Source organism: Humulus lupulus, chromosome 4 (genome assembly GCF_963169125.1).
Source record: "Humulus lupulus chromosome 4, drHumLupu1.1, whole genome shotgun sequence".
Taxonomy (NCBI): Eukaryota; Viridiplantae; Streptophyta; class Magnoliopsida; order Rosales; family Cannabaceae; genus Humulus; species Humulus lupulus.
In genome coordinates this window covers 210,486,180-210,495,332 of record NC_084796.1, presented here as the reverse complement: position 1 = coordinate 210,495,332, position 9,153 = coordinate 210,486,180, and the positions used below count along the sequence as shown (strand labels likewise).

The following is a 9,153-nucleotide window of genomic DNA, read 5'->3' as shown; positions in this document are numbered from 1 at the left end:
GCGGGCTGTAAATTATTCGAAATTTCTCAAAAATTGGCGGAGTGTCTACTATAACTATCATGTACACAGTCAAATAATAAAATTGGGTTATAATTTCACCATATACCGAAAATAGAAAACACTTCTCCCGTATGAACAAAAGTATATATATATATATATCTTGAATGGAAAGCATTGCACTTTATTCAAGCACGATAGACATTAAGGACACGTTTACTAAATAGTAATCGGAATTTGAATAAATCAATGAGAGAAATGAATGGGGAAAAAATATAGAAGAATCAGAATCATTATTGTATTATGTTGTTTACTAAAACTGAGTGGAAAAGGAATCAGAATCATTTTATCTTGTTTATATAACCAAGAAAAGGAATCAGAATGCTTTAACTGACAAAATTTTCCTTTTAAAAAGAATTTTATTTTATTTTTTATTTATTAATATATATAACTAAAAAGTAAGTAATGAATAAAAATATATATTCATAAATGTATATCATATGCTATGGGTGGTATATATTTTTAAAATACAATATTATAATTATAAATGTGTTGTTTGGTAACAATTAAAAAATAATTTTTTATTTAATTAATTAAAAATTTGACAATTAAGCATAAAATAGTGTTTGATAACTCTATTATTATTTATTATTTTTTAAAATTTTAAACAAAATTTATTAAATTTTGAAAATAGAAAATTTTCACTTTTAAATTTTTTTTAAACCGTTTTCCATTTTTAGTTTTTTTTTTTTTTTTTCTTCAAATCAGCACATCATTTTATATTGTTAAAAAAAACATAAATATAAAAGTTATCAAATGCATTTATTATTTTTTTTTTTTAAAAACAAAAATACAAAAACAGTTATCAAACATATTTTTATTTTTTAAAAATAAAGAAAAAAATATAAATAATAATTCTATTTTTGTATTTAAAAAATTCAAAAACAAAAATTTTACCAAAAACAACCAAAATGTTACACATAAATATAATAATATTTTTTAACGTTATTTATCAAATCGTAGACTTAGACTTACTAGATTAGTATAATATTGTTAAGAAAAAAGTAAATATACACATTATTTATTGATGAAGTCAATATAACCAAATCAAAAAAATTATAGCTAATAACAATCTTAAAAAATGTCAAACTTAAACGCAAACACAAAAGTCTAGGTTGTAACATAAATAGTAATGTTCTAATATCTTAAAATAACTATTAGGCATCATTTTGCAACATATTCATAATATATTGCATTTTCACCTCATCTGACATTGCATAAAACACTCGCATCAATGAGGGCTTTTCTGCTAACATGTTGGTGGCTTTAATACATTGTATTGCAGTTAGGCCGTCAATCTTGCTTATTTTTGTATATAAATCACTACAAGAAAAAACAATATTCATAACACTTAAAAACTGCGAACCGGGAGTATTGATAACGCTTCTGAAAACGCTAACATAGCCCCTGTTATTAAAAGTCCTGTCTTTTCTATAACAGTTTTTTAATGTTATATTCGATGTTATCTTAAACTATTCGATAACACATTTTTAGTTGCTGTAATATTCAAATAATAACATTTAGTTAGAGTATTTGATTATAAATTTGACGTATAATCTTATACTTTTTGCATAACATTTTTCAACTGTTACATTTGATTATTTTGATAGCGTTTTTAGTTTGTTATATTATATAAATCATAACATATTAAAAGTCTAGTAATAAAATTTTGTTACTTTAGTGTGGATAATATACTTTAAATTTTATTTTGATAAGTATACTTATAAGGTTTTTTTTTAATTAAAATATTTTCATTATTGTATTTTGATAAAAAAAAATCAAAATTATTCATAAAATGTAATTCTCAATAGATTGATAAACCATAAGTATTACATTAAACAATAACTAATTCAAATCATGAATGTGTCTACTTCATGAGATCTTAGTTCTAACTTTAAGTTTGAAAGCATAACATAATAAAGTTTTATAATCTTGAACATTTTTTACTTCAAAAAATGAAAAACAGAAACATTACAAGATACACAAAAGTAAACCATGCATGAAACTTGCTTCATCCTTCAATTCATCATCCTTTGTGCACCTGTCTTTGTTGTGAGTCCATTTGCTTAGCTACAACAAAATTTAAATAATTAATGCTTCAACTTAAAGTTAATAGTAAACTAATAGAGTACATAAAAAAAGTTGATTCATTATGCTCTTGGTTCCATTGTGACATCGGCTTGCTCAACTACATAAGAAATTAAATGATTAATACTCAAACTCATACTTGATAGTGAACTGTAAAATAGAACAAATAGAACTACAAAAAAAAAAAAAAAATCAACAATTGTCATGGATGGTTTCCCTTGATTGCATGATAATTATCGTGAGTGCCTAATTTCATAGAGAATATGAAAAGATTCCAAGACTTAAAGTTGCCAATATGCAGTGGTTTGGCAATCAATGGCATTTCAATAGAGATGTCTACTTGATAAAAATGATAGAACGTTTACAAATTATGCACTTAGATACCAAAGTAGAAATATCTATTTCCAATAAGATACTAGTGATGAAAACCTATATTTCTCAATAGTAGTGCTTTGACAAATTATCATAAGATAAATTTGATCAAAATAATAGAATCTTATATTTTTAATATTTATATACTAACTGATCAACCTGCAAAACATTTACACTTAAACTTATCACAAGAAAATTTTAAAATATATACATATTTAAGGCAAGGAATACACAATTCATTTCAGGAAATGATAACACACAATATGATGTCTCTAAGTATCGGATAGTAATGGGTTGGACACAAAATTACTATCATCACACTAAGGGGATTTAGGGAAAGAAGAAGAAATAAAATAACTATTGTATTTATCTTTAATGACTAGGCAAACAAACAAATATCAAACAGATTCACAGATGCAACTAGATTTTTAAATATATATATTTAAATAGAGAAAAAAAAAACCTCTGCTTTTGTGTAAACTTTTGGTAATAATCTAAAGAAAATGAACAAAAAGACAGCAGGAAGTAATTGAGCCTAATAATCTTGCAGTATAACCAATTCAGGAAGAAAATCATTCCAACACTCTAATTTGGTGAAAAAATCATAGCATTTCAATTCCTATACCGATTCGATTTTGAGGCCATTCTCATGTACAAATGTCTCTTAAGTTTAAACACAGTTATCATTAAACAAATAAATAGAGAAAGCTTCTCTAGCTAGTAGTTACTAACCAACAATATCTAGATCGCAGAATATTATATTTACCAAGACTTTTATTTATGCGTTTCCCGACTATGTCACTCCTATTCAATGCTCTGAGAGCCACACCAGCAACTCGAACATTAGAATCTATACTATAGTACTCCAGAAGATATCTATTAAGATTATAAATATGATATAAAATTGAAATCTGAATAAAATAGAAAAAATAAAAATACCTCATAAAGACACGAAGGTCTGAGTTTTCTTGTCGGGGTACTTGCTTCTAATCGGAGAAATACATAGAGAGGGAGAAGGATGGGGAAGGTGGCATGGTTGTGGTGTGCTTCAGCAGCTCAATGGGAGTGTGAGTGTGAGTGTTTGTAGAGTGAAGTTTGAATGATTGTACTGCACTAATTCTACAAACCAAACAAGTTACAAATCCTACACATATATAAACATTCAAAATAAGAAGAAAAACACAAGTTGCATTACTATTTACTATGTATAATATCATGTTTTCACACTTATTTATGCTTACATTTGCATGTGAGTGATATTGGTCAAGGCTTACGTGGATCATAAAACACAAGTTGCATTACTATTTACTATGTATAATATCATGTTTTCACACTTATTTATGCTTACATTTGCATGTGAGTGATATTGGTCAAGGCTTACGTGGATCATAATTCACAGCGTGTGGATGCATTTGGCCTAACAGTTCTGTTTTTAATTTGGCCACAACTTAAATTTATTCTAAAAAATAAATAAAGGAGAGTACAAATTGTTATCTTCAGGATGCAAGTACAACAAATCAAACACAACAACACTAAAATTTGAGGAACCTGCTGAAAAGTTTGATCAGAAATGAAAAGGACATTATAAGCCCCTAATGGAAACTGAGAAAAATTCCCAAGCTAAAGATCAAACGAACAATAGAAGTTGTAATAACACGCTCAACCATACACAAAGTTAACAACGAAATGAAACATGGAAGCAAGACAAGCACTCCATAAATCCAAAAGTAGGGAAATACTCCATTTAAGCAGTAGAAACCATACAATGTGAAAAATACTCCTCTACCTAGATGTTTACACTCCCCCAAACAACCTATAATATAGTTGCCATAAAGTTTAAATAGCTATTAGTAATCTTCCCTGTCTCATAAATACTCAACACAGTCCAAAGGAACTAAATCGCATCAACTAAACCAAACATACCAAATTCTTAATTAGAAACTTAGATCAAATACATTGACTCTGGCCAAATCCAGCAAACATTTTATAAATATATATATATTGATATAGTAATGATACATTGATTATGTGATACTAAATTGAAATCCATAAAAAATACCTCACAGAGATGTTCTTGCCTAGGTTCCTCCTTCTAGCAGAGGAGATACCAATGTGACTTGTGTGAGGAAGACAGAGCACCATGACTAGCACCGCTGTGACTCATACCAACATGCTCCAACGACTCAATGGAATGGAGAGAGTACTCCACCGGTGTGGTGTGCTCCGACAGCTTGCGTTAAGCAGAGAGAGTCGGGAGCCTAAGTGTGAAAGAGAGTGAGTGAAGGAGCGATAGATTCGAGACTAAGCATGAGGAGAGAGAGGCAAAGAGGCGATAGTGGTTTAGGGAGCTGGTTTGGGTATATTAGGATTTAGGGATTTAAGGAGAGCTAAGAGGAATCAAAGAAATTTCTGTCTTTAATTATTATTTTTTTCTTTAGCTGATATTAGAACAGTTACAAAGAAAGAGATGACAAAATATAATATTCTCTAGCTGCATTGTAAATTGAAATAGAATGTATGTTAGTTTAGTGAATCCAATAGATAGTATTTATGTTACTTTGACTTAAATGCCTCTTTATTAGATAGCTCATACTCAAATGCTCCAAATTTGACAGATATAATAAACATGTCTATCAACCTGTGAAACTTCTTTGCTCTAGCAAAGAATAGTATTTCTATGATGTATCTCTGTCAAATTTGGATCTAATGATGGCTGAGATATTTCCAATCCTTCTCTACTTACAATTTTGATGTATCTAGCAAAAAAAAAGATTATGTATGGAGAGAATAAGCCCATTAATAATTAAATTACATTAAACTCAGTCTGCCAAGAGACCAAGCAGAAATATCTACATAAATAAAATCTTCCATTATGCTCTAATAGCATTGGTAGAATCTAAGAGTAGTTCAAGAAATGCACTCTTGCATTATGTTCTTCTTACTGAATGCAATAAACCTACAGTACACCTTTTTATAGCGATTAACAAAATTAAATATGAATCATCTATAAAACAAAGAATATAGTCCCAGCAAAGGATCTTCAAGGAGCCCATCAATGTAAAAACAAAAAATATAGTTGACAAAGCTATTAATAAAAAGTGCCAAAAGTAAGAATTAAGTATTCATCAACCAAGAATGAGACAAATTAAAAGCATCACTAATATGAGAGGGACAGGTATATGTCTAAACATTCACAAAGTTTTTTTTTTACCAAAAAAACATGCTCGTATGAAATGAAAGATACAAGAGCTCAAAAGGATAAAATGCCACTGAGTTGAAGGGAAACATCAAAAACATCAAAGAGAAACAATAGCTCCACCACTTGAACCTCATACATGAAAAAGTTCTTGTACTGTATATGCATTTAATGCTAAATGAAAAAGAGAACCCGGTGCCAATAGAATTGGCCTAATATACTCAATTAGGGAAAGCAAGCAATCACTAGAGTAGAATGGTGATAGACAGAAGTAAATCAACTTTAGCAAATTTCTACAAACCATTTGTTATAAATATGTCTCAAATGAAGTAATAGCTAAAAAGCATTAGAAGACCTTTCTACATAGCATATTAACACACAACCATGTATTTGGTGTAAATCATGCAGCCAAAAACACTACCTTTAATGTGTCTAAAGTGTCCTAATCCTAGAGCATTTTGAGCCAAATTTTCCTCTCACTTGAAGTTGAGTTCCTGTCTTTCTGATGTACTCGACAGTTTGTTGGGTAACTTCAGAAGTAGCTGGCATGAAAAGTGATCAGCAAGAGCACTGAGATTTTGAATACTTTGCATCTTTCTTTAACAATGCCTGCAAAAACCAGTTCATAATACATCATATAAGAGCACTGAGATTTTGAATACGCAATGGTCTGCACTAAAGTCATTAGGACTAGCTTAAAGGTGTTTGTTGAATGGATGTGAGAACCTTCTATCTAATAAATGAAATTATACCATCACCACCTATATATGTGACACTACAAAATGAGATCTCTATTTTCTATTCTCTTAAGTTACTACTTTTGTTTTAAGCGGTTGAGCCAGGAGCATATATTTATTATAGTACGATGTGTTTTTATAGATAGAAGTCACAATGCATATATCTACTATCTATGTATACAGTGAGAAAAGAAACATACACTAATTTAAACTACAAATCTAAGTGCTTTTATTTGTCAATATAATCAAATTCTCATACATTAATGATAAACTAGATTTTTCTTTAGCTAAATAAAGTACATGATATGTGAAAGAGTAGTTAGTTGGACAGCTTAAGAAAAATGATAGATATTGAGTAATCTGGCCCATTGTTTTCCTCTGATGTGTTTGTTCGCTTACCACTCTCATTTCACCTTCTGAATAAAACAAAAACAAAGGTAGGACAATTTTGTTTCATCTCTAAGAAGAAAGTGGAAACAACAACGTTAATGAAACAGGTTTTGTATATGTTTTACTTATTTATTTTTTGTGATTCTGCAGCACTGGGTTGGGTCTTACCTGTTATTTATTTTCTCTGTATCCAAATATTAATTTTGGCTTCTTTCTTCCCATGCCTACGTTTGCAGCATCAACAGCAGCAGCAGGGATTTGAAGTGTTGTTATATATTGGTATATGAATGTATTTCCAGTACCTTTATATATATATATATGTATGTATGTATGCATGTGTTGTTGGTTTTGGACCTACTAATTGAGTAAATAAAACAATCTAGGTTTGGTTTTGGCTTTCTGAAACAAAACTCAAAGACTGTAATTAGTATACATGAGTCATTACCGTTAAAAACCGAGTATAGTTACTGATGCCCAGCTTCCGAAGATGCCCAGCTTCCGAATAGTGTCACTGGAAACAGTGGATCCACTCAAATGAAGACCTCATTCAATAACAATATATATTCATATATGCAAGTATATATATATATATGAATGCAATTATTTTACTAGGAGAGAAAGAAAATGAAAGACAGAGATAGACGTCGGGTCTATTCAACAATGATATCGCCGTTGTGTGCTCTGGAAGCTCGTACCGGCATCGTGTGTGCGATGAGGCAGAGATAGATGATACGAGACAAGAGTGAGAGAGAACAAGTGTGTGAGGGAGAGTGAACGGAGGAGAATAAGCTTGGCAACTGAGTGTAAGAAAGAGAGGCAGAGAGGCGACAATGTAAACTTTGTTTGGGTATCTTAGGTTTATGGATTTGGAGGTTGAGAGAAATTAGACCCAGAATTTTTTCATTTGGCGCCTAGGCATATTTCATATGGCACCAAAAAATTTCTTTCGTGTCTTATTCCCTTGTAAAAAATGATCCGTGTTTTTTTTTAATCATCTATTAATAACACTTTTAAATATGTGTCATTTTTTAATGTAATATATACTAAAAATTGTTGTAGTGAATTGGCTTGCATATCAGCTACTTCTTTATCATTCGATAATGCATTGATCAGTCCTTGAAGCTTGGGGATGATTTCTTATACAAATTCTGCTAATGCACCAATATTAGCTGACATACCATCCATTACCTTTGACCTTTTCTTTTTATTATGTTGTTGGGCACTAGTAGTACTCTCAGTGGATCTACGACGCATATTACTAGGGTGTTCAGTATTTGAGACACCATCAAACTCATCTATTTCTTCATCATCCCCTCCATCAGCTATATTATCATCAACTCCAAAATCCACACCAATTGTATCCTCTTGTCGTATTTCCTCTTCATCATCGTCAGCATTACCAACATTTGTTCCAGTAGCACGATCTCGACCATATATTTCTGCTAGCTTGTAGTAATAAGGAAATTGTTTTCCCTATAATCCACTTGCATCTTTACGTTTCTGTGTATTCACAAAATAATGCAATCACGTGTTCTCATAAATAACAGACATTAATATATATATATATTATTATATATAAATATATGTCAAACTATATTGTATTTACCTTCACCCACTCATCAAATGCACTTTTTTCACATAATAACATCATATGTTCATTGTCCCAACCAAAACCACTTAAAGACAACAATTCAGTCAAGCAACAATACTTTCCCTTCAAAGTTTTAATACGAGATTCAATATGAGGTGAGGCCTTCAATCCAGAACGCTCTAATTTTGTTTCTAACATAATCTCTATTTGTTGCAAATATTCATTTTTAAATCCACAAGTAGCCCGCCATGTAGGATTTTGGCTTAACTCTAGAAGACAGTCGATCAAAGCATTGTCTTCCATTGGAGTCCAGTAATGTTTATTTTGACCTCTCCCTCTTTGACCTACATTAGAGTTAGAACTCATCCTGTACATTCATATAAAACTTCTCATGAGTATAAAAACAAAACTCAGAAGAATTAAGTACTCATAAATCAATATGAATGATATTAAACTCAAACAACTTGGACAAAAAGTATGCACATTTCAAATTAATGTATATATATCGTTAATACATCAAAATATGATCAAAGTGCTCAAATACAAATAGTAGAATAATAAATACTAAAAAAAAATTATCCTAAACCTCTATTTGCTCGCCATGTATTCCACATTCTTCTGCCAAATTTTGTCTCCATGTGGTCCAAGAATTTGAAGACTCAACACTATTTATATAATTATAATTTGTTGTAGTATGATTTTCTGGAAAATTATTCATCTCA

General features: G+C 30.2%; 1 pseudogene; it reads right to left on the bottom strand.

The window, feature by feature from the left end:
• Positions 1–1,214: 1,214 nt before the first annotated feature.
• LOC133832852 (uncharacterized) lies at positions 1,215–8,797 on the bottom strand (annotated as a pseudogene).
• Between the last annotated feature and the right edge of the window lie 356 nt (positions 8,798–9,153).